We start from the raw sequence: 26,385 nt of genomic DNA on the forward strand, positions 1-26,385 counted from the left end.
AGTCCATACAATCAGACTTTTATGTATTTGTACCAATGCCAGCTTGCGGAACGTAATGGATAGACACTTAAACGGCCTCGTACCTTCATAAAACATCTAGACCACAAGTGATTTAACTGAGTGAGTGTTGTTCAACGCCGCTCTCGTGATTAATAAATGACTGAAAGCAAGACCTGTATCTATACCAATGTGTCATGATTCTATCCATCATAAAGGCTAACCAATCCACCATGAGATCGGCGTATATGACAAGCATGGCGCTCCGTGCATCAATGTCAAGGTCAAAGGAAGTTGATACAGTCACGTAGTTTAAGGCATAGCTGTATACGCGTCCGTCGACCCACCTGGATGCGCTGGTTTCGATTTAAATCCAACTTATGAACATATCCTTGGCTTGCCACCGCTCTAACTATAACATCTGCACTCGTCTTCAAGGCAACAAGCACAGATTGGATATATAGCTAACACACGCTTGAACCAAACCCAAACACGTGTAATGACGGCAGCGAAATGACTTACTAACACGCTTGTAATGTATGCAACTTGTAATGTGTGTACGCGAATTGCGTGGTTCATCTAATTTGAGTTCATAACAAAACCGAACTGAACATTTTTGCGACGAACTTTCTGCGAAGCACGGCGAATACAACAAAGACATTTTTGCGACGAATTTTCCCCGAAGCACGGCGAATGCAACAACGTGACCGTAGTAAGGACCGCTACATCGACACGCGTGCGTCTGTAGATTAACGCTTGGTCCCTCGGTGGTAATAGATAAAACCATTCGGAATCGGAAGAGAGATTCAGAACCTGAGGAAATCTTGACGGTAAACAATGTGATACAGGAACTGTGAGACAGACTGTGGATCAGACAAGCAGCAATGTAGAAGCAGCAATCTAGACTTCTTTAGAGCATGAGCATGTGTGTGTGTTGGTGGTGGGGGGGAGCTGGACAGCGGGGTAAATAATGAGGTACAGGGACTGTGAGAGAGACTGAAAGGGAGCAGCAAGATAGTGTCTGAGTCTGTTCTGTGGCCCGAATCGTCTACTTCTGAGAGTTAGTATCTGTAAGTATTGCAGTGTTGTGGAGCCTGATAACAACACCGCAGCTGGATAGTGTGGTAACGATGCTTGCATGCTCGCGTCACGGAGGAGACAATAATGGCAAGGAACAGCTATCTCCGAACACATAATTGTTGTTATTATATTTCCCACGCTGACGGACAGGAACAAATCGCCTGACGACAGGTAATTACTGCAGGTATTTGTGCTGTGTTCAAAGAGACGAGGTGAAGTTTTGTGCACCAGGTGTCGTCCACCATTCATTATTAATGGATTATTATGTCAATGGAAAATCTGTCACGATACGTTACACAATTATCTTTCGGTTTTGAATTCCGTCCATTGATAAGTGACACTGATTAGCTGGTGACAAAGAGCAGGTTTTGCATAAAACTAAATTCCTTGACCTCTGCATATACATGTTTATTTTACCTTTCAGCGGACATCACTTCTGTTAGTCAAACAGGTGGTAAATGAATGTTCCCTACACTCACTCACTCACTCACTCACTCACTCACTATTTCAATAATCTCGACGCTGTTGCATTTTCCTTTATGATGGCCAGGCTTTCATTCGGGGTGAAGATACCAAATCACAAAATGCTATAAAACAATGGTCTTCTGAAATGGGGACACACCATATTCGCAAGTCCAAAATGTCTGATCCCACATATGGTTAGTATATATCTACAAGCCTTAACACTCGTTCACGTTATCTAACATCGATATCTTGTCGAATTAAACCTAATGATTGGCAGCACGATCCTGTCCCTGTGACGCCAATCATTGTTTAACAGCATTATACCATCAATAAGAGCGTGTGGTTAGCCAATCTCGGGATGAGGTTCCTTATCTACACGTACTTCCATTATCGCTGGTATCAACACAGATGCTGTAACCATGGAAACAGTCACGATTGGCAAGATTATGAAACGAATTTTCCGTAAAATGACTGGCCAGTTAGTTGCCTATTTCCCAAGTACATTATTGAGTACTGTATTGTAGATAAGGGTTTTTGAATTAATGGTTTGTCAACAGTGTTCACAATATCCGTTGGCTCTTGAAATATTGTGCATATTTATCCCCCAGTTGAAGGTTTTTCTTCAGGTAATGGTATATAAACATCCCGCATCCGAAACGCAGCCAGTGAGCTAGATGCAAAACCATTTTAAAACTGTTAGTGCAAACAATATGTTTCCCAACGATCATTTAAACTGGTCAGTTGTTATTGTGTTCCTATTTTTATTCCATTTTAGAATTTTCTGTAACGCCTTCAGTCTTCAAACATTTACGCCACGGTATTCTTTCTGAACGTCCGGCTGCTACGACGTCCACTGAATGTGTTGTTAACACTTTCTGTATGGCATTAAACGTCAGTAATATTTCACTGTCTCAAGTTGCCTTCTTGTATTTGGTGAGGACAGGACCAGATATATAAAATATGGTAAATATACGAGGAACTAAAAACTTCGTCACCTTATCTTTCCTTAAATCTGAATTTGATGAGCCTTATATCACAACAAGTCACATAAATGTTATCGGAAACCGAAACAAGAGTATAGTTTACTTGTTTTCCCTGTTGAGAAGCATTTGACAGGTTAGTGATCCTGACAAACTCATGATGGATTATCTGTCTAAGCCCAAGTATTCAGGAATGAATAAATAGAAATTCGTTTCCAAATAAGGCACGATTCCCCCTCATTTTACGGATAGTGATATTAATACAAACAAATGGAGTTATGCCAATAATTGAATAAATGAAATTAACTTTTCAAAACAAACAATAATGAACTTAATGAGCATTTTTAAAATAAGTTTTAATAGTTTTAAATTTTTTTAAGAAGTCGCCCATCCAAATTTACTGGGACTATTACACCTAACTAAAGATAACAGCGTTACTCACTGCGCGGGTGGATAGTTCGGTAGTCTAGTGGTAAAGATATCGTTCATGATCCCGAAAAGAGGTTTAAGTCCCTGCCATGCGCCGTTACATTGTGATAAGCCCAAATCGCGATTTTCCCCCCTTCATAAGATAACTTGAATATTGTTAATAGACACATGAACAATATTAGAGAATCCCAGATGGGCGTGCCATAAGGGCGTGTGTGCTTGGATTTACACCGGCTTCATCAACATTTCACCAAAGTCACCGTAGTGGACATCAGAAATGGGCTTCACATATTGTACCAATATGGGGACCCGAACCCGGTCCTCTGGCGTGACGAGGAACGCTTTTATGGCTGGGATACCGCCCCTGGGTGCCATAGAAGTAGAACTAGGGAAGCCTGGTGCTTAACGCGTTAGCTCGCCACTCCGACGTCCCGTGTACTTGTGTGAAAGCCATTCCTGGTGTCGCTTTTGAGTGGCATTTTAGACGCTTAGACGTACAATATCGAACAAACATTATGGATAACAACTTCTGCATTTCTTGATTGCCGTGTTTCGGTACAGATTCTTGTACCTTTGTGAAACAGGAGTGAGCCGGCGACGTTGTTATCCATGATGTTTGTCCGATACCATTCATGGTGCCCTTTTCAATGGTATTGTTGGCATATTGCTAAATCTTCCTCAAACCATATTCACACAATCAGCAGAAGGTGGTTCCGATGTCAGTGTTCAGTGTTCCGATGAATGTCCACTATACCCTAGATGCATCTACTGTTCGGGTCGACCAGATAATTAAAATTACCTCCCTTTGCTGGCTCCACAATCTCACGGCAGCCAGTCAGTTAAACCGCCGGCGTTGCGACCAAGCTTGCCAGTGTCAACAAAGATAGTGGGCGCAGTTGTGCAGGTTTGTTCCCGTTTGTTCATGTTTCTTTATGCAACTCAGATTATGGGGAAATCATACAAACAAATAGACAGGCCCGAACTTTAAAAAAATATATAAACGAAAGAACTCTTTCTACCCATTTCAGATAACCTCTGCATGGTTTGTGTTGCCTCGTCTAATCGCTTAGATAATTTAAAAAGCGAAAGTGAGTTGTGATTGGTACCCTCAATTCTCAGCGTAGACTCCTGACTGGCTAGAAAGCCAGCCAAGGGACGTAATAAAATTTACCGGGCATCTAACCGTAGATGCATCCAGGGTATAGTGGAGACTTATAGGAACGTATACCCTGGAGATATCGAGGATGGGAAATGCCAACATTGTGCATGAGGTCCATGTGTAAGTGACTCTTGCTTTAAAGTACACGTGAACGCGTACCTTAACATGTACTATTGTCATGGTGACTGGATAATGCGCAAACAGTTCCGTGCATACGGCGCAATTCCCACAACAATTAATGTCCTGATGATTGTCGACCAGCTCTTCAAATACCTCTTTTCACTTGTACATACAGATCACTCGGTGCGCGCACACCAACAATACACACCTTCATATCATTATTTCTTTACCACACACTGACGCCAGCCCCATGAAACAGTCGATTACCTCCACACACACACACACAGTTTAATGATTTCTGGAGACAAAAGCAAATCACCAAACAAAGTGACAAAATTTCCACAAGCAAGGGTGCTGCACATGGAGATAGCAGTAGCACGCAAATAAGACTATAAACTCAGGACAAATTTGTTTATGGATACAGACTTCTTTTATTCTTGGTAGTGATGTTTCACAGCTACCGTCTGATGAGAAGAACACGGAGTGACACAAGGTTATGAAGTCTTCATTCCTTGTTGTAAACCCTAAGGCTGCCACGGCCGTTGTCGTTGTCGGTATTGTCTGATGTTGTTGAAGACGTCTAGACTGCCGGTGTTTGTACAAATCAACACTCGCCTGCCTCCAATGACAACCGTGGAAGTATTTGTTTTGGCTCTGATGTCGGTCATGAAGTGCTGAGATGACACTGTCACTGTGACATCATCGCTTTTTCCTTTCATATAACGCCTTGATTCTATCTGGAACTGTTGGGCCCGTGATGGTCCGGTTTAGAATGCATCATCAGTAACACATGCTTGTCTTAAAAGGCGACCAACGGGGTTGGGTGGTCAGGTTATCTCGCTTGGTTGACACGTCATCAGTTCCCAAATGCGTAGATCGATGCTCATGATGTTGATCACTGGACCGTCTGGTCCAGGCTCGATTATTTACATACTGTCGCCATATGGCTGGAATATTGCTGACAGCGGCGTAAAACCTAAACTAACTCACTGTAATCGTTGACCATTAAAGTTCGTGTTCTTCAGTCTATCAAATTTATATAAGATTAAATATTACAACTTTTTTAACTGTAATATCGATGGTCGATCTTATTGTATCGTGTGGGTTAGTTAGAGATTTTGAGGAAACCATTCTAAAATGAAACATTGTGTCTCATATGCTGCTTTGGTTGGTGTTGACAGCCAAGGACTTAAAGTTGAATCCGAGTTCACCGGATCCTAGTTCAGCAAAGCGACACAATCCTGCAGGATTGACGCACCTCAACCAATGGACTACACCTATCCTGACAACCGTCAAGAAACCTCAGTGCCCCTGCACCAGAAACAGATCTTGCTGACGTTCTCCCAGAAACAATTTTAACTGTTATAACAATACCCCAATACGGGATATCGTCATGTCGCACAAAGACGTGTTTGTATGTTCCTGTTGCATAGCAGCAGTCTTGGTACACGACGGCTGTCAGTAAACATTCAAAGCCGATTCAATTTCTACCCCCATGATTTTGCAACATGAGACGTTGCAAAGAAGTAGTTATATCTGTATGAAACAGAACACACAGAGACGGATATGGGTTTTCGCTACATCCTTTGAAACTTTTGATGCAAGCGTCTTTATGGAGACATTCATATGTCAGCTTCTAATATGCCACTTAAAGATATCGACTTTAAATAAAATAAATGTTAAAAAGTAAACCAGAATGACATGTGGTGTATACTAAGTCGAGAAGATAATATTTTGTCGTGCCAGACATAGATTAGCAACACTTAAACAAGAATACCAACGTTCTTTGACAACAAAGAACTTGTCTGGTTTTTCAAATACAGTCTGTCATTAGCTGAACACGTACCGTGGCTGAGTTTGTCGCTTACCATAAATAACAGTGGGCGCTGCAGCAACACCTTCCGGCACCCTAGGGTATAAACGCCGTAATTACCCAAGTATCGTGGCTAGGAGTCGTTTCTCTCAGCACATGTTGCAACAAACACTGGTCATCAAATAACTCCACGTAATAAATAGCAGTCAGCTAGATATAGTGATACGTTTGAAGAAAATTTGATACGTTTGAAGAACGCTTGATACGTTTGAAGTAAGTTTGATACGTTTGGAGAAAGTATCAAAGTAGCTGTTTGTACATAATGTAAGAAAATTCTGTAAAAATCAGTACCATTGTCTGAAGGGTGGTCATTTCTACGTTGAAAGGGACGATTGAACTCTTTACACTCTTATTTATTGACGACCACATGAAAATTAGTACGACTTTAACATCTACTGGGTGAATTGCGAACAGGCAGGAATAGAGGGTATACACTTGAAAAATGGATTTGACGAATGTATTTCAAACTTTATTATAACTTTACTACGCTGAAAACAGGAGCTTAAATACTGCAAAATGTACGTCGAAGACAATGATACCCGTATCCAGTAACTACCATCGAAAAAATACTTGTTTCCATTTTAGACACAATCAAATTGGGGTGTATAATCCTTCCTTTCTTCACAGTTTATGACGCGCGTGATGCTATTTCAGTATTAACTTTGCACCAAAAAAATAATGAAAGATGCGTGCAGATTTCTATGACAATAATCACATGCAGGGATAAAACATTTGTTAAGAGTATTAGGTCATGCCCGACTGATTCTCAAGTGGATCTCAACAGCCCTTTACAAATCTCCGTCTCTGCACATCCTAGCGTACGTCCATACATCCAGTAACGGAGCGACAGTAGTGACATTAAATCAATTTCTATTTTAATAGTTTTATGTTTCAACGCCATAAGTTACAACAAAACGTGTAGGGAACTGTTTTCGGAGGACACATATTATCGACAGTGTTTACATTGCTCTACTCGTGTATTGTTTAGTCATCTCAAATTGATGCTGCATATTTGAAATACAAATACAATGGCGTGCGCTAGTGCTATATCAAGTTGTATCGGTTTCAACAAACAAGACTGTCACTGTCGCCGACATGGGTGTAAGTAAACATGTCTACAGTGTCGACGTCACGTAACATTGCAACACTATTTACTCTGTAATTTAAAGAAAAGCTTCGTGGATATTTCATGGTGAAGACTTTGGTCACAGTGATGGAACAAAGACGTGCGACATCGTGACACACACACACAAACACACACACAAACGTTGTGGGAGAAGGCGTTGAAAGATGGAACCACAAGAAAACTTTAGAGTGCATGTTCAACGCAGCATTTAAGTGCGAGTAAAACCATATCGTGAGGCCAATTAGCATTTGGACTTAGTCATATCATTGTTGAATACTCATCGCTCATTGATTTAGACAGATGTAATGGCACATGTTCGTACTCAGCCAAATGCTACATGGTTGAAATAAAAGCCTTACAAAGAAGGAACAACGGGCAAAGAGTTTATCAAGGTGCACCTCACTGTACCCACCCATTCAACTCGCCAGGAGAGAGAGCGAGAAAGAGAGAGAGAGTGAGAGAGAGCGAGAAAGAGAGAGAGAGAGAAAGAGAGACAGTGAGAGAGAGCGACAAAGAGAGAGAGAGCGAGAAAGAGACAGAGTGAGAGAAAGAGAGAGAGTGAGAGAGAGCGAGAAAGAGAAAGAGAGAGTGAGAAAGAGCGAGAAAGAGAGAGAGAGAGAAAGTATTGCTTCTTGAATCCATCCTCCTTCTGCGTATGCACAAATGTTAAATCCTGCTCGACCTTACCATCACCTTAGACCGCAAACTAGGAGTACTACAGTCCAGTACTACAATCCAGTACCACAGTCCAGTACTACAGTCCACTTAGCCAAGAGCAACTTTTAATGTGTTTATTATAGATTTTACCGTCCCCTAAATGCAGAGTAAACATTCCACTTTATAGATATCATATCTCTTACGTAAAATCAATCCAAAGTTTCTATCTGCTGGTAATTCACTACATCATACAAACTCATGCTAGGAACTGAAACGCCATAATATTGAAAAAAACATATAGATATAATGAGGGGAACACCTAATAATCTGCAATGACAAGGGCGACAGATTATAACATTATGTTACCTAGCAACGTTCGTTTTGCTGACTAGAGGGGAACTAGAGACTACTGTTGATGACATCATCACTATGGAAGATACATCATGTTACCTTGGTAACGGGTTAATTAGCCAAACAGGTCAGCTTCAAATACCGAAATAGTTATTTCATATAATACTATGTTCATTATGTTAGAAAGACATAATATTTTCATAATTTGATGGACACAGAATGTGTAGAATGTTAAGCAATATATGAATAACATTTGCGTGTAACACGTACGCAGTGAACTCATTCAATATATTTCGCCGATGTAATGTGTAAACGCACACTTTCCACTCCAAACCAGTATAGAACTAGCTCGTGAGCAGAAGGTAAATGAGCTACATAAAGGTGGTTCAACCATAACTATATGGTTGTTGTTACAGCTGTTGAAGTCTACCATTGGTTGTTCTGCTACGCTTGTGAGATACTCGTTCATGTATAGATGTATGTACGATAGAAGTCTGCTGTCAACAGCACTTACGTCTGGGCTAAACACTAGTTTTAAAATGCAGCTAAGATTTATAGCCATCAAGGTGATCAAGCTACACAATGTGTGTCTGTGATGGATAATATTAATAAATAAAATATGCAATCACTCGAGCACGCCATCGCGTATGTCCAGATTAGACACCAGTTTTAAAATATAGCTACCAAGGTCATCAAGCTACTGAGTTTGTGGATCTAATGGGAGAAATGTTTCCGTTACTCGAACACACCTGTGCTGATCTCCTGCTTAAACACCAGTTACAATATATAGCTACTAAGGTGATCGAGCTACACAATGTGTTTCTGTGATGAAAGAAATATTGAAATCACACCTGTGCTTATGCCTGGTTCAAACACAAGTTAAAATATATTGCTACCAAAATGATAGCTTGAACACATCTGCGCGTATGTCTAGTTAAACACCAGTTTAAAGGTATAGCTACCACGGTGATCAAACTACACAGCGTGTGTCTCTGGTGGAAGACATATTGCCGTCCGTTGAGTGGACTGATGTGCCGTATCTGTGTCGAGTGGGCTGTTTATCTCTCCATGTTGGAGTAAATGTGTTTTCTCACGTACAATCCGATTGAAGATACGAGTGAGCTGCTTACGTTACAGACAAGACGAATAACACCCTTGAGATGACACTCATAAAGTATACAGTGTCTGAGCTCTACATGCCAAATGTCTGTGTATGTAGGAATTTCGACTTCTTATAGTGTCTTTTTCAGAGTCGTGTTCTGTATATTCAATAAAGCTACTTCGCGGGAAATCCCTATATGCCAGTGTTGATTAATGATATCGTTTGTAATGATAAGCGACAGCAGCCATGAGGTACATTGGAGTTACCTCCCGTTATGTTTTGAATCACCTACTCCTGGTTTGAGGGAAATGGAGGGTACGAGGATTTTAAGGACGTTTGGTTACGGTATATTGAGACCGTTATTTTGGCATTTCTGTTATCATTAATTGAAAATATGAGAATTTAAATCAATGGCCTCTGGAAACACAAGAACATAGCAATAAATCTGATCCGGTCTCTTAATTCATGTAAAGATGCTGAAGCTGTTGTGTCTAATTCAGCGTGGCCCAGTTCCCCAAGTCACCTCAAATATATCAAATGTCCGTGCTTCATATTTCACAGGTATCAACATTTTAGCTTCAGACGACATATCCTTACAAGGCATTGGATCGTGTCAAGCTCTCACCTGAGTGAACTGAGTTCCTGTCGCTATAAGTATTGTATAAACCACATCAAAACATGTGACGCAACAATGGACTCCTCACATTAAGTGACATGGGGAACAGAACGTCGTATTCGGCGTTAACACCAACGCTTAACCACTTTGCTTCCACGTGTTGAGGACAAGGATACACTCAACTGGGCAGCGTTCAGGTCAAATTTGACTGCTCGATATTACCACGCCTTACACACCAAGTTTAACATTGCGGCCACATTTTGCTGAATTTTGCATTAACAATCACACAGCAAAATTCCTATCAGGTAGAATCTGATAAAATATAACACACACACACACACACACACACAAAATAATAATTCAAAACAAAATACACCCTTCTTTCCGACCTGTCCAGAAGATCATTTCTGGTGTTCTGTTGTTGCTGGAAAATTGCTTATGCGACATAACATCGTACTCACTGAGTAGTTTCCAATCTGATCTCATACTGCGTTCAATGCCTGAAGACTGCGGATCTCGAATAAAGACATTAACATCACAAAAGAAACGGTGGAACGTGTCCACAGCTTTTCGCCCGAAAGGTGGAATTGAACCACTCTGACGTCAGTCAGCTACAGGTTTGAAGCCTGCACCCCAGACCACTGAGGGTCGTTCGGGCGGTAGTCAGTGGTCCGGAGAGGTTTATATTAGTGGCGAGGGCCAATTATACACTGCCTGGCCTGGATTAGTTTACATACAGTCATTTCATTTATAATATTAATTAGTTCTCCATTATTAGAATCGCTTTAAAACTTGAACCTGACGAAAGTATATTTGGTTTTGTTTATGGTTAAAATGCTGATTGAACATTAAACTGTCAAATGCATTTGGCACACGCGCGTAAATACCTACTAATGTGATAACCTTGTTAGACGAACACCAGCAGATACTGGTAAGTCAGTGGGACACTAAGATCGTGAGGTAGCAACACAGGTGTTCTGTGTAATTTGCTGGGTGAGGTCACTGTCAGGGTGAAGTTCATTTAGCATGCCTCAGAGTTCCCGATATACATCCTTTCCACTTCCTCTCAAAGCAAAAGCACGAACTAACTCAGTTTCCGAATTTCACTCGGGCTAAATTTAAATGAAGTTATTTGTTGCAATCAAAATTATGCATTTTCAGAGAGTAACTTTTAGTGACGATTTCAGTATGAACTGATACATTGTCAACAAAGCACCATCTCACCAATATTTATGTCAAAATTGTGTTTGCGTTGTCGGCATCAATACTAACTTTTCGTCGAAGAAGCATGGGCTAAGATGACTTGCATTAATTTCCTTACCACTAACATGCCAACAGTTCTCTAAATGTGTGTGTTGCTGTAAAAATATCTGTCAGATCGTGGTATAAATGTATTGTTTCGTAAAACACAAATCAGTAAACTTCTCTGGGTCTTGAGTGGTTATATAACCATTTATTGTTCTTTTCCATCGTGGTAGAGAATGTTCATAAATGTACACTTGATCTCGTTACTCTATGGCTGGAGGAGTGCCGATGTGACGTCCAATGGGAGACAACTCCGTGTTACCTTGTATTGAGGGTCTGGACTTCAAAGATTAAGCTAACAGAGACAGACTATTGTTACGTCGTTATGAGGTTTACACACAGTAGGTAGACAATAGTAAGTCATGCCGAAGCCCTGTTACACTATCTTGTCAGCTAAATTATTAGGCAGATAGATGTAGAGATATTTCATTACCTGAATGTTACAATAAATTGATATTTTGTCATATTCGATATATAAAGGTACAGATAAACTGACAGTTATGATTTGATTTGGTTATTATTTTCAAAACCTAAAAGGCGAAGAGAATCTGTCAGGATCAGTCGGACAAGGATATCCAATGATCAACAGCATGAACATCGATATCAGCGAGTCTGATAACCGGATGCCGTTGGTCACTTCTTATGACGAGTATGGACTGTTGAAGACTAGTTCTAACCCGGATCTCGACGGATAGTGACGTAAAAGCATTGGCTAGGGAATCCAATGTCACGGGTTCTGACTATTCACGTGGGAAGCTGGTGTTCTCGGTCCTGTTGTTACTGGAAATGTTTTATGCGACGTAACATTCCCTGTAGTTTTCACTCTGATCTCTGAATGTGTTCAAAGTTTTAAAATTTTGTGGATCTTCTCACAAAATGTCGCAACAAGATATGAAGAAGACAAACATAAATTATTGTTTATGCATAGTTAATTAAGACATTATCAGCACAAAAAATTTGAGCATGACAACTATGTGGAACGAGGCACGCCCTCCACATTTGTAACGCGAGCGTGTTGCATTCATGGTGAACATTATCAAAACATCGCCCGAAAGGTGGAATTGAACCACTCTGACGTCAGTCAGCTACAGGTTTGAAGCCTGCACCCCAGACCACTGAGGGTCGTTCGGGCGGTAGTCACTGTTCCAGAGAGGCTTATATCAGTAGTGAGGGCCAGTGATATATCGCCTAGCCTGGGTTAGTTTACATACAGTCATTTCATTTAAATAATATTAATTATTTCTCCATAATAACAATAAGTTTAAAAATCAATCTTGTAAAAAGTATGTTCGGGGTAGTTTATGGTTTAAATATTGATAGACGATTAATTAACTGTCATATGTATTTTGCACACGCACACATCTATATCTACTGCTGTAGTAACCTTGTTAGATAGAACAGATGTTATAATGCTGAGTCATTGGGACACTGAGATCGAGAGGTGAATAGTATCGACAGTAATTACAGTTGTTCTGTCAAGTCACTAGATAAGGTCGTTGAATGAGGTACAATGTGTCTGGCTCCCAGTACTCGAAACACACCAATTTCCCTTCAGCTTACTAGTTTCCGCAATGCAGTAGAGATAAGTAAATCTAAGTTTGCTCAGATTCTGAATCTCCGATATCACCAGAACTCATATTTCATATTAATTGGAGTTGTTTGTTTCAATCAAAAGTATATATTTTCAGAGACTACGCGTTAGTTTAGAATTCAATGTGAACTGGTACACTAACCACCAAGAACCTTTACACCAGTATTTACGTAAAGCTGAATGTCTTTGTGTTTTCAGTATCAATTATGACTTTAAGTCGAAGCATGCACTACGATGACTTGCATTGATTTACTCATCACTGCCCTGTGAACATTTCTCTGCATGTTTCCTTAAAACTGTTTGTCAGATCGTGATTTTGTTTTGAACTGATTCGTGAAACACAAATCAGATTGTTCCGATGAAACTTCTGATGAACCTTGACTGGTAATATAGACCTGTATTGTTCATGAAGATGGAGCATGGTATGCCGGGCACGGGAGACAACTCCATGTTACTTTGTATTAAGGGCTTGGTGAGTCCTTGAGAGTGACTCTTGCCAAGCGTGGCTTTTGTTACTGAGATAGCGTTATTATAGCGTTATTGGTTTCACGTGCTGCGGGTAGACAAAAGTAGGTCATGCCGAAGGATTGTTTCATTATCTTGTCAGATAGATAGAATGCTGATAGATATTTCATAAATGTTTTAAATACAGTCACATGAGTTGATAGATACAATCTCTGATATGGTTACAATCCCTGCTCACGGGTTGCTGAAGGCCAGGTTTGACCGGGATCTTCACGGGTAGCTACATAAAAGCGTTGGCTCGTGAAGCCGATATCACGGGTTCTAACTATTCACGTAGGAAGATCATTTCTGGTGTTCTGTTGTTGCTGGAAAATTGCTTATGCGACATAACATCGTACTCACTGAGTAGTTTCCAATCTGATCTCATACTGCGTTCAATGCCTGAAGACTGCGGATCTCGCATAAAGACATTAACATCACAAAAGAAACGGTGGAACGTGTCCACAGCTTTCACGTCAGCGTGACGTGGTAAACATTATCAAAACATCGCCCGAAAGGTGGAATTGAACCACTCTGACGTCAGTCAGCTGCAGGTTTGAAGCCTGCACCCCAGACCACTGAGGGTCGTTCGGGCGGTAGTCACTATTCCAGAGAGGCTTATATCAGTAGTGAGGGCCAGTGATATATCGCCTAGCCTGGGTTAGTTTACATGCAGTTATTGCATGTAAAATATTTATTATTTCTGCATAGTTGATTTTATAGAATTTCTGTACTTGATAAAAGACATTTCTGCTCATATTATGATTGCTAAGTTGAAAATATGGCTGAAGACGAAACGCCCTGTTTTCGAGGACCTGATGATAAGAACAACTCCATATCATACACTGAATTCGAATCGACGCTGGCTGACTTATCAGTCAGGTGGTGATGTGAATATAGAATTAGTACTGTCACTTAGATTAATAATATGTAAAGAATGGTAAGAAAATATATGGCAACGCGCTGAAATTAAACAGTATGTTAGAGTGTACGTTTAAGTCAGCGTAAATGTATCCTAAAGAAAGATGTACATTCAAAGAAAAGACACATTTGAACATTGGATTTCACAAGAAATACTGAAATGAAGAATACTTTGATTGTGAGGTGGGCGGTCTTTACCACATTTTACAGACTCAATTCTTCAAACTGCTGAATGTTTTACCTTGATAGGAAAAGTACTACGACTATAACACTGCCACACAGCTATGTTTATGTGTTTAATTCATAAGAACGTGGATATATATTTACATAAATTGAAAACACAAAGACTTATACAATGGAATGTAAACAGTTAAATTTAGTCCTTATCTGCTAGCACAGTTGGTGCGGTGACATTTCACAATAAAAGAGTTATTATCGAATCCAAGGTCACATGCAGGATGGCCCATCCTTTGTGACGTTGTTTGCCATTTTTACAAAGAAGTGATGACTGACGCCATCCCAGCCTCATTTCAGATTTCATAGGTGAAAAGGTCAATCATATTAAAGTCAGTTTATTCAGACCCATTTTGATTATGTAGATAGTAACTTATATACATACACCTGTATCCTTGCACTTGTTCTTGGAGGGGGTGGGGTGTGTGGGTGTGGGTGTGGGTGTGGGTGTGGGTGTGGGTGTGGGTGTGGGTGTGGGTGTGGGTGTGGGTGTGGGTTATAAAGTATTCACTTGATGTTGCTGAAAAATTGTAAATGTTATAAAGCCGTTGAAACAGCTGCTGTTGAAAGCATTGAAAAAACTAAAACAAAAACAAACAAAAAAACCACTATCTTCCACGTGGTACGATACCAAATACTTCACTTGGGATTTGCCATTTCTTGTGTATCAAACATGGATGTGTGCTGTATTTGCAAGGCAGGTTATGCGAAACCAGCATTATAATCCGTATCGCATTGTAATCGCATTGTAATCGCGTTATCACCAGTGACATGGGTTAAGAACAGCCACAAGGTCATGTGTTTAATATATTAACTTTTAAATATTTGATTTGGCAGAATACCTCAGGTTTGACTGGAACAGTATTTACTTCATTGTAATGATTGGTGATCAATCACATCCTCCCTGGACACCTACAAAAGGTATACACGTGTGTGTGTGTGTGTGTGTGTGTGTGTGTGTGTGTGTGTGTGTGAGAGAGAGAGAGAGAGAGAGAGAGATAAACACAGTGTACGGTTGGAGAGATGGGGTAGCTGTTAGATTCAAGGCTTTTGGTGTAACATTTGAAAGATGTCTACCAAAGGTAAAGAACGATATATTTGGTACCGTTGGAAAGCTTGGAATTTTCCACAACCAGACTTGAAAGCGTCAAGCAGTATGTCGTTTTGGTGCGTTTTCATCATAACCATGCAATTCTTCAGAGAACATGACAGCTACATTATATGAAGGACTATATCTTCAATATGAATAGTGTTTCTATTGTTTTGAGAATACTTGTACTGATCCAAACCCTGCTCCACCAAACCATGTGAAGCAATAAGGTCAAGGTCACAGTACTCCCAATTGTTATTATTCTTGCTCGAAATTCTTTGTTTAACCTCTGATCTTTTTTAAATGCTAATGATGGAATACACAGAGAACCAAAGACTTTCTGACACAATACGTACCAGAAGTTCCAGCGCTGGCTATTTACTCGGCTTCTATTCCTAGCCTTGGTACAATGAGTAAAGCTCATTTCTGGGGTTCAATGTCGTGATGTTGAAGGTATATAACTAAAAGTGCCGTAAAACCATATTCATTCACAAGGAGCTTTAATTGTTTTATACCGTAAAAACATCGAGTATGTTTCCAAAGGAATCGTAACGAAAACACGATTTTAGGATATACGAAATGAGTATTCATTGTTGAGTTTTGATATGGGCATTTTTCATAATAGCAACAGTGCCAAGGATTACACGTTTCAAACAGTCCAGGGTGCCGATCCACAAAGCCTTCGTTACGTTACGGCTTGTCGTAACTCTAAACGTTATCATAGGCTTAGGGACGTCGTAGTCCTACGAAAGATTCGTGGATCAGGGCCGGTTATTCAAACTGATAAGTAAAACGGGCACGATGTATCATATCAGGCAAAAGACAGTCTACACCTGACGTGGTAAAAAGTACAAACTTTGTGGTAAAGTTACATAACTGAAACCAGTAGCCGAAATATCGCAAACACAACCATGATACCCACTCGAAGAACATCCTCAGTGAATAAACATTATCAGTATGGGAAAGGGCTTCACACATAGTGCCTGTGTGAGGATTCGAACCTGGGTCTTCGGCGTGACGAACGAACTCTCTAACCACTAGGCTACCACACCGCCACAAATCTGGCAAGAATAGCCACACGGTGTCAAGTGACGTCAGTTTGTAACCATATTTCATGTCGCGGAAGACCTTTGATAAAGTAAGGTCACAAAATCTACCCCACCGGCCCTTACTGAACACTGACTGGTAACATAGTTTCTTCCTTGGTGGGCATCTCAGATCCCATTGTGATACAAGTCTCAGATGTTCACCACTGAAGTGAAACACTCGAGGATTGGGAGTAGTGCCGTCATACCAAGAAACGTCACTGATAATCTACGCTTCGAACCACGACCGAACCGGGCAGGTCCGGAGTAGAATAGACCTTCAGCAACCTATGTTTGTCATAAAAGGTGACTCTGCTTGTTGTAAGAGGCAGCTAACGGGATCGGTTTGTCAGGGTCGCTGAAGTTGCTTGGCATATGTCATCGGTTCCCAGTGGTCGATGCGCATGCTGTTGATAACTGGATTGTACGGTCCAGAATCGATTATTTACAGACCGCCGCCTTATAGCTTGAATTTCGCTGAGTAAGGCGTAAAAATAAACTCACATGTTTCTGAAACTCAAAGGGAGACAACTCTGCCCAGTGACCTGGGAGCATGTGGGGACACGATAACCGGGGCTCCACAATACCTGTCCAGTGTTATAAAACCGCATAGGCCATTATGGTGACATACTGTCAACGCATGACCTTTCCTCAAATTCCAGCTTGGAAGTTCACTGGTGCCTCATCTCAGTTCGCAAAGACATATCAAATATATAATACTTGATGACACATAAACAAGGATGAAAAAGCTACTTTGAACAGAATTTGTAGTCTTCTGTCATTGTTGATGCAAACTAGCTATAGCAGAATGATAAATGGCAATACGTTTGACTGAGCGTCGGTGCAAATGTACTAAAACACATCGCGTTGACTATAGTCTCGGCCACGTAAATCCCGCCCATTTTCAGATGTCCGACTGTTGATCATTCTCTTGCCGTGTTCAGAAGACGGCTGCTCCAAAGATACAGTTCCATATTATTCCCGCAATCATGAAATAAGAATCTTTTTTAAGCAATGCAATGTATTGAATCGCAGGATTGCAAGCAACGTACCAGAAGCGTGTATACTGTTGTCATGACAGCAATGATGCTCCCGGAACGCGTTACAGGATAACTCAGCTCGCCCTGTCCAGTACGGCAGGAGTATATACACGTATATCCCCAAAAATGTGCATGTCTTGATTAACCTTGATGGAATGTTTAACCAACCAACCAACAAACAAACAAGAACACTACCAGATACCAGAATTACTGTAATGTCATACACTGTAAATCAAACAACTCATTCCGAGAACCAAAAAAGTAAAATAATCAATGAAGTTCACTTCTCTACATACTTCTCATGTAATTCTAATCATTTTAAAATGACAAAGTTGATTTGTAAACATTGATGCAATCAATGAACATGTCTGAAGCAACAAAGATCAATACTGTCAATGTAAACGATTTCTACGTAAAATGTACACATGCACATGCTTCATGTTAACAAGACCTGGCTAAATAGGTCAATCAATCAAATGTTCCAAAATCATTTAAAATCGTCCATCGCTTCAATCTCGTGTCTTTTAACAACAAAAAATTGACAAATGGGCGTATAATAGTTGCGGGCTATTGTAATAGTCTCCACTTCTGATGTGTTTACCGACACGACACTGTCGCAACTGTTGAGTGGATAGCGACACCTCAGTGCTCACTTCGTGTGTTTTCCATGACGCCACAGTCACCGTTGCGATAATAGGCTTATTCATACTTGATAAAGTAAATATTTGACGTATCAGGAAACGCACTAATCTATTATAGGAGTATGATCCATAGTGTTAACATACTGCTCGTACATTCCATGATGAGAAGTTTAAGGACCTCTGTTTAATGACCTCTTCTATTGGTGGTGATTGACTTGTACAGCAGTGTTGTAGATCATAATGAGAGTTTGTATGGTAGCCATGGAAACACACACACGCGCGCGCGCACGCACGCACGCACATACATACATACATACATACATGCTGTTATCGATTGCCTGGATTATTGATTGCCACAATCGCTTCATCACAGATAAGTATGTTGTATTTCCGAACTAACACACAAACCAGAAACACAAACAGACATACTTTAAAACCAAAGATTGCGTGATGCTTGAATTTTTTATGAAGCGCTTCGTTAAATTTTCAGACATGTTTTAGTTTAGATGAAGATTTCCTCCGCGTGATGCACTGAATTCGTGATTTGTTTATTACCTCAGAATCGCCGGTCAGATACGACTACCATCTGAAGAGGAATATAGGTAATAAGACGCCACTGTGACGTGATGTGACGATGTACCCGTGGTACTGGCATCAATCAAGCACCGCCACGGTGTTACACCACCGACTGTCCTTACTTCAACATCTTGGGCCTTTGTAACCTGACTCAACAAAAGCGATCTTAGTACTAGTGCTGGCCCAGTCCGTCTTAAAATATAGCAAACAGAACATCGAAGGAAAAAAATATGAAATCTCATAAAGTTCCTGTTTATTATTTTCTGCTATTCAAAAAGTAGACAATAACAGAGCTGCTTTCTTTCGCTGTTCAGTATAGTTACTATCATCTAAACACTAAGTTATCTTTGTTGAACAGGTCCCCAGTCTGTAACATGGTGTCATTACGTATTTTCATTACAGTAGCAATGTATTACTACAACCACAACCCACCAACTACAGCGTAGCTGCTGAAATCCCATAGGCGTTTCAGTTTCATCCGATTATGGTTTCCAATCTAGATTTATAGCATATTCGTTGCCTTGGGGTGCCTAAAGCTGACACGACATTGGAAAGGGTTACAGTCTATGGATGAACAATTTCTTCATCACAGCGGGAGCAACGTTTCCATAGTGCCCCAACGTCTAACTACCTCTCAAATACGTTACTGACGTGGATGACGCCTCATAGGACAGCATTGCAGTATTGCAGTTTCATCGAGGTGTCATCCAAATTCACTCATTCACTCACTCCATCGTAGCTTATATTCAGTGTATTATTGTTTAGTCAGTACAAACATACTGCGTCTCCAGAAACGATCTGACGAGATCAATCAGGTACTAGTTTAGCTGCACACAAAGACGATGTTCATGCGATAGAGACACGTGTCCACATGTTTCCAGAAAACAACATGTTACCACAAACCTATCATTGTGATTTCCAGCACATTGTTCTCAATCCCAGATACCCCAACAATTGCTTATCCGGGTGTACAATATGGAAGGCATAGCAATCTACCGCACAATGTGTCCTCTGTCCTATCTCTCAGTCCTACCGGTCATTCACTCTGTCGAGGAAGATCCGTTATTATATTTCCCATGGGCAGAGCATAGTTGATGGCACACAAATTGTTTAGAATTTTGTCACTGACATCATTCAATTACTGTGTTTTGTTCTCTGACTCAATACACATAACGATAACCTATATTTGTCTTGTGTGTGCTCGATTTTCAATTATTGTTATTGCTGCTACTGAATATCCTTCTCTGCCAATACATTCTAATCCCGCTCGGAACTGCGATGTTAGTGGCTTATAATACTGGCTATACAGGGACTCCTTTAGACAACTGAACCTAGCGACCTATGTGGTCGAGAGAGTCAGCCAATAGATCGGGTCGGTAACTTGGATAAAATGAGTGTTGTTGTACCCTGCCGGAGACTATCGTGCTCACGATATCAAGCACTGTATTGTTGGGCCTGTACAGGTCGTCGTTATACACCTCGAATATTAGTGTCATGCAATATCAGTCAACGACACATAATTGTCGCTGGAGCGGATTAGTGGGGAGAAAAGATCTGGACTGTTACATTCAGTGTTTTGACATTGTTTCGGGTTATTGATACCGGCTTATTCGTACGTTGCATTTTAAGATGCACAGTTGTGGTGCCGTAGCACCAGGAATCTCATTTATATCGGGATTGGATCTCATGACCAATAAACCCCTGTAGTGCTGTTCCGTGTGTTCCCATTGTATAAAGAATAATGTACACAGGTGGCAGGAATGCGATGGATGTTGATGGATGAATGGTGAAAACGCATTGTCATTCTTCTAGACAGGGGTGAACGCAGGAAGGTCCGGGTTAGAATGTATCTTCAGTAACCAATGCTTTTCATAAGGGGCGACTAACGGAATCGGGTGGTCAGGCTCGCTGACTTGGTTGACTCATGTCATCGGTTCGCATTTGCGCAGATCGCTGCTCATGCTGTTCATCATTGGATCAAGAATCGATTATTTACAGGTCGCTGCCACATAGTGCGGCGTAAAACTAAACTCACTCACTCACTAGAAAGAGGTCAAATCTAGCACATGTTATTTGGGAGGCCACGTTCTCGGTAAAGCACGGATTCTATTACTTTTGTTATGTACAGTCGAACCCATACTGTCAGTCACCCGGTTGTCAGCACACGATGTCAGTCTACCAGTCTTCCATTTTTGTGGAAGGTATACCAGAACTGTGATGTGATATTGATTATGAAGCACTTGGTGTTGTGGTTGAGGACTGAAATATGGTATTGTATTGTGAACATTGGTGGTGTTATTTATATCGAGATGAGTTAATTTAGAGGAGTGGTTTCGAGGTGTCTAGCATGTGAAGCTTCTATTTGAGTTTGGTGGGGGTACTGGGTTGTTGATAAAAGCATGTGTCGTTGGTATATCAAGGACAAAGTTTGGCATTGTGATGTTGTAATGGGTCATTGATATAGGTTGGCATTCCTGGTTATTTTAGTGAAGATTTGGTCTTGAGGCTTGTATTTTGTATTGTGTGTCATTGTTGAGTGTGTGTTGAAGTGACCGATATCAGTTACTTCAACAAGGTGGTCTTTTATGACCGACTAAATAAAAAATTGCCCACTTTGCTGTCACATAAGTTATGAATTTCTTCACATATAAAAACGATATTTTCATTTAATATCAAACTGAGTTAACAGTTCCAAATTTAGAATAACTTTCTTTCTCACTATAGATTTCATATTGTAATCTTGATATATTTAAGTCTTTGAAGGGCATTCCTTGATATATTTACCCTTTCACACTATGTAGAAAATGACACTTCTTCTTGTACACGACACGTTTCTTTCGATAATCCGCCAGGAACCATTGGTGAGGAAATATACCCGAGTAACCTAACACCGCTGCCATGGCAACTAATCACGTCACTCGTTCCAACGTAAGATCATACGTGTTAATGTTGAAATTTAAAACACTACCGCTGCTTGTTCACACCTATATTCCTAGGTGCTAACGGTACTTCCTGAGTGGCTAGGGGTGGGGGTGGGGGTGGGGCTGTGTGTGTGTATGTGTCTGTCTAACCCTCCTGATCCCTTATGCACATATCTCCAGCGATAACAGGAAGGTAGGGGGGTAACTCGAGACAGGTAATGACAGGTGTGTCACTGATACTCCAGAATATGTACACTAAGCACAAATCCTTTGATGAAACGACAGTTTGTGGTCTCTGTGTTAATTAACATAAAAAACAGGCCAGTGAACGCGGGTTCTTCAATAATCCTTTGCAATCCATGTCAAACCTCATTGTCAAATATCGAAGTCTGGAGATTTACAGTTGCAGAGAACGTATACTGCCAGGCAAAACTAAATATGCACTTGAAAACTGGATTAGACAAAGCTGTTGTAGCGTTGCCAGGCTTAAAACAGACGCATCGGGTCCAAAACTCAAGTACGAAACCTGTATCAGATGCATCAGAATGGAATAATCTTTTCTTCCATTAAACATATGAATATTCTTGCTCTTGTCCGCCAGTTTAGGGCTAGATAGGGTTAAAGAAATTGTCATTTCAGTTCATAGCTACTAAAATCGTTTCTTTGCGAATATTATATTTCATGCTTTCTATTAAAGAGATGAGGAAAGATGACGTTAACATATATCGTTTACATTTGACAGAAGATAATTACTCTCTAGAACATAATATTAGTAATACATTCACGCAGTTATCCATTAAGCAGATTTGTGGATCATTTCAAGTGTATGTTTCATGTTTTAACAGCCGTTTGAGTTGAAAGCCAGAACAAGACTTGACTAGAATGCAGTGTTTTAAGGAATGTGCACGGTTGTCAAGCATATAAACCATTGTGGGCGTGGGCATTTTTTAACCTAGGGGCTTTGCCTTCGACTCCTTGATCTGATAGCAATCCATGCAGGGTAGAGGGGCTGACAGACATACAGCATGATTTGAGTTGACATGGAGACATGAGCAACTAACACAAACAAAATGTATCTATTTGGTCCTTTGCGTTATCGCAAGCGTTACACACAGGACCAGCATACGTAGGTATCTTTCTTAATATATTGATATTGATCGTGTTAACGATGGACGAATTTATAATCATGCTATATGATTCTAGTTTAAATGCAGTCGCAATCAATTGCATTAACACCTACCAACTCAAGAGTTATAATTTTCTGTTTACATTCCCTTTGCGTCGCTCGGCGTTTGGTAGTTTATTGATGCAAATAATACACGTTTGAATATTTTGTTTACTTTATTTGTTTATTAATTCGTCTCCCTCTGCGATGTCCTGTCTGTTTGTAATGTCTGGGATGGAGGCTTAAATGTCAAATCCAATGATTTGACAAGTTATTTGGCTTTTCAAATTGTTCGTCACCATGGAAACGTAGCGGGGGATACAGATGTCAATTTTGTGTGTTAGGATGACCATGAAAGTTGCAGAGCGGTGCGTTAGAGAGGCCGTGCTATGTCAGCTTTTAGAGTTGAATTCAGTGTTACCTGTACATCATTGTTACCATGACATCTGTGATGTAATGTTCACTACAGATTTCACAATGTCCCACAACTGTTGTGATACTTTTAATAAATACTTTTAAGGGGCACCAGTTTTGCCTCACATCACGTTTGCTACCGTGGCAACTGTGAGGGTAGTGTGTGATACAGATTTCAATGTTACCTGAATGTCATTGTTCCTATGGCAACTAGAGGGTTGCGTGTAAACCAAGTTTCTATCTAACATGCATATCGCTCTTACCATGGCAACTAGAGTGTAGAGGGTCATACATGTTTCTGTGTTACCTACATATCATTACAGCCTCTACAACTAACGTTTTCTGGATCACACTGGTATCTGTGTTACCTGCACATCATTGTTCCTATGGCAAGTTGGGCCATACAAGTTTCTATGTTACCTGCACATCGCTGTTACCACGGCACCTAGAGTGTAGTAGGTCATACGGGTTTCTATGTTACCTGCATATCCCTGTTGCCATAGTAGCTAGAGTCTGGTCGATAACACAGTCAATTTTTGTTACCTGCAAAGTCACTGTTACCATGGTAGCTATAGTACAGTGGGTTAAACAGTTCTGCCTTATTTCACCGTGAAAACTGTATACCACTGCCCATATAACAGCGTAGTGTCGAATACACAGATCAGTATTGAATATTTCTTAAGTAATCTATTGAGGAGTATAGTTCCATATTGCCTCTCTGGCGTTGTGCAGAGGTCAGTGATGCCTGTATACCACCATAGGAATGGTCATGTATTGCATAAGATATATTCACCGCTACTGCTGTAAGACAGTTCTTTTCAAACTACGTAGCCATTGAATCATCCTTTGTGGCTCCGTAGTCGGGGATATTGGTTTCAACGGTGCTTCTATAAAGAGGTTACCATGGAGATATCCATGCCAACAGACCACAGTTACCAAGGAAGTGTTAAGTATGTTGAGTATTGTCTGTATATCACAGTTCCTTATTAATGATGTATTCTGAGTTCACTGTTTGACACGGTCAAGGTTGCCTTTGCGCACGTTCCTCATTGGTCACGACTCGAATACATTACCTGTATGTGTACCCCAAATTACTAATCGTGATCGTAAAGTAGCTTTTTAAATCACGTACAGAAACACGAGTCTAATTAGGTTTTGATGTGGCATATTGATTAGGAAGACGAAGTCTTCAACAACATAAAAAACGACGGTCGATTTGACATATTTGCGCGGTTTAAAATAACCCTATGAAAATCATTAATATCCTACCATTGTTTTACGGTTTGTGGTGCTTCATAAAACGGCAGTCACGTGACATGTAGGTCAGCATTCTATGTGGCATTGTGTAAGAACAGCAAAGATCGATGCAAAGATCACGAAAGGGTTCACGAAATGTTTATAATCATAACTAAACAGTATTTCACATTTCTTGATCGAAACATTGAAATGGCTTGTTGGGGCGATGTGAACACTTGCCATGTCCATTTGCTGCAAGTATAGAACGACTCTCTTATGTACTTAACACGGGAGTGATGCCGGCAGAACGGATTTTACAGTGTCTGTTGTCGCTAATTCCAAGTTGTGAGTTGGGTCGATATTTGAATAAGTACGAGAACCAGCTACAATCTCAAGAGTGTAAAAAGATATGCATCACTTAGCGCTTTCATAACACAACCAAGCTGACACAGAAAAATATGAACCTGTAAGATCGAACTTCCCTTTTTGCAAGATCTTCAGCAGAAGTGGGTTTCAACATCCGGTCTATTCATAGTTAAGATTACCAAACAGATGCAGTATTGGTGACCAGTGATTGATGATGTACCTGACATATTACGGTTTGATCCACACTCACTCACTCATTCAGGACACCCATTTGTAAATATAGGCCCCAGTAAACGTGTGGAAAATAGTTGATAATCAATAAACGTATAGCGTAGTGATTATACATCTGTATAAGTACGTCCCAGTATTGTACGTGTACGTATCTACAGAACCAAATTCAAAACCTATAGAATTTTCAGCATGTAACTCTAACGCTGTTCATCGGTGCTTTTTCATCAAGTCCAAATGAAACCTGGCCCTGTGTTACACATGGTACACGCGTGTGAGTCTCGTTGCACAAGAGTGTGACACGGGATTCAAACGCGTTGGACATGCGTTGCACACCCTTGTGACATGGGACTCACACGCGATGTACACCCGTTGCACATCCGTGTCAAATGCGTCTCACACGCGTTCTCAAAGCGTTCAAGGGGAATGAACGTTTAGGCAGTTGTGTACGTCCGTCTGTATATCTGCGCCCAAGTAAATACTCGTTTGTATTTCAACATCCTTGTGAAGGTCCATCTATAAACTATAAAGTATTTCTCATCTGTGAAACCTAAATTCCCTCGGTTGTCGTTTATTCCAGTTAATCAGACCCAGAACAGGTAGAGACAAAGGTCACCAAACATCCCCTCAAACATGACTGGCACAGTCTCTGACACCCACTGTCATTCCAATACAGTTGGATATGTTAGTATCTTGGATAAGAGCTCATCTCAGGTATATTTCATCTACAACAAACCATTAATCTAGTGTGTTGTAGCAGTATTAACAACCAAACCACTTAACACGAATATGATATCGTCTAACAAACTGTGGAGTAACTTAGAGGTTGAGAGAAGAGTAATAACGAGTACATCATTCGTGTAATATTTAGCACTCGAGATAGGCGACTAGCAAAATTTATGACCACAGCACTTGATATAGGTTGATAAAAGTTTCAAATGCTGGATATGATTAATATGTAGGGGCAATGAAACTACACACAGCAAATAGTCATAAACACGAGAGCACCTCAAAGGGCAGATATCTGGTATTTAACATATAGCTCCATACATCTATACCTGTTTGCACTGCACTTGACAAGCTGGTAGTGCATAGTGAAGAAGCTACTGGAGA

The 26,385-nt window shown here is 40.5% G+C and overlaps 1 protein-coding gene and 3 non-coding genes across 4 annotated transcripts in view; all 4 read right to left on the bottom strand.

Moving 5' to 3' along the window:
- The window catches only part of LOC137277684 (doublecortin domain-containing protein 2C-like), a 115,109-nt gene that overhangs the window by 73,539 nt on the left and 15,185 nt on the right, over positions 1-26,385 (bottom strand). The window lies entirely within an intron of this gene.
- On the bottom strand, positions 10,527-10,613 carry Trnastop-uca (transfer RNA opal suppressor (anticodon UCA)). Its single transcript has one exon. It is a non-coding gene; the product is annotated as a tRNA-Sec (tRNA).
- Positions 12,306-12,392, bottom strand: Trnastop-uca (transfer RNA opal suppressor (anticodon UCA)). The gene has a single exon. It is a non-coding gene; the product is annotated as a tRNA-Sec (tRNA).
- Positions 13,864-13,950, bottom strand: Trnastop-uca (transfer RNA opal suppressor (anticodon UCA)). The gene has a single exon. It is a non-coding gene; the product is annotated as a tRNA-Sec (tRNA).

Source organism: Haliotis asinina, chromosome 3 (genome assembly GCF_037392515.1).
Source record: "Haliotis asinina isolate JCU_RB_2024 chromosome 3, JCU_Hal_asi_v2, whole genome shotgun sequence".
In the NCBI taxonomy this organism is placed as follows: Eukaryota; Metazoa; Mollusca; class Gastropoda; order Lepetellida; family Haliotidae; genus Haliotis; species Haliotis asinina.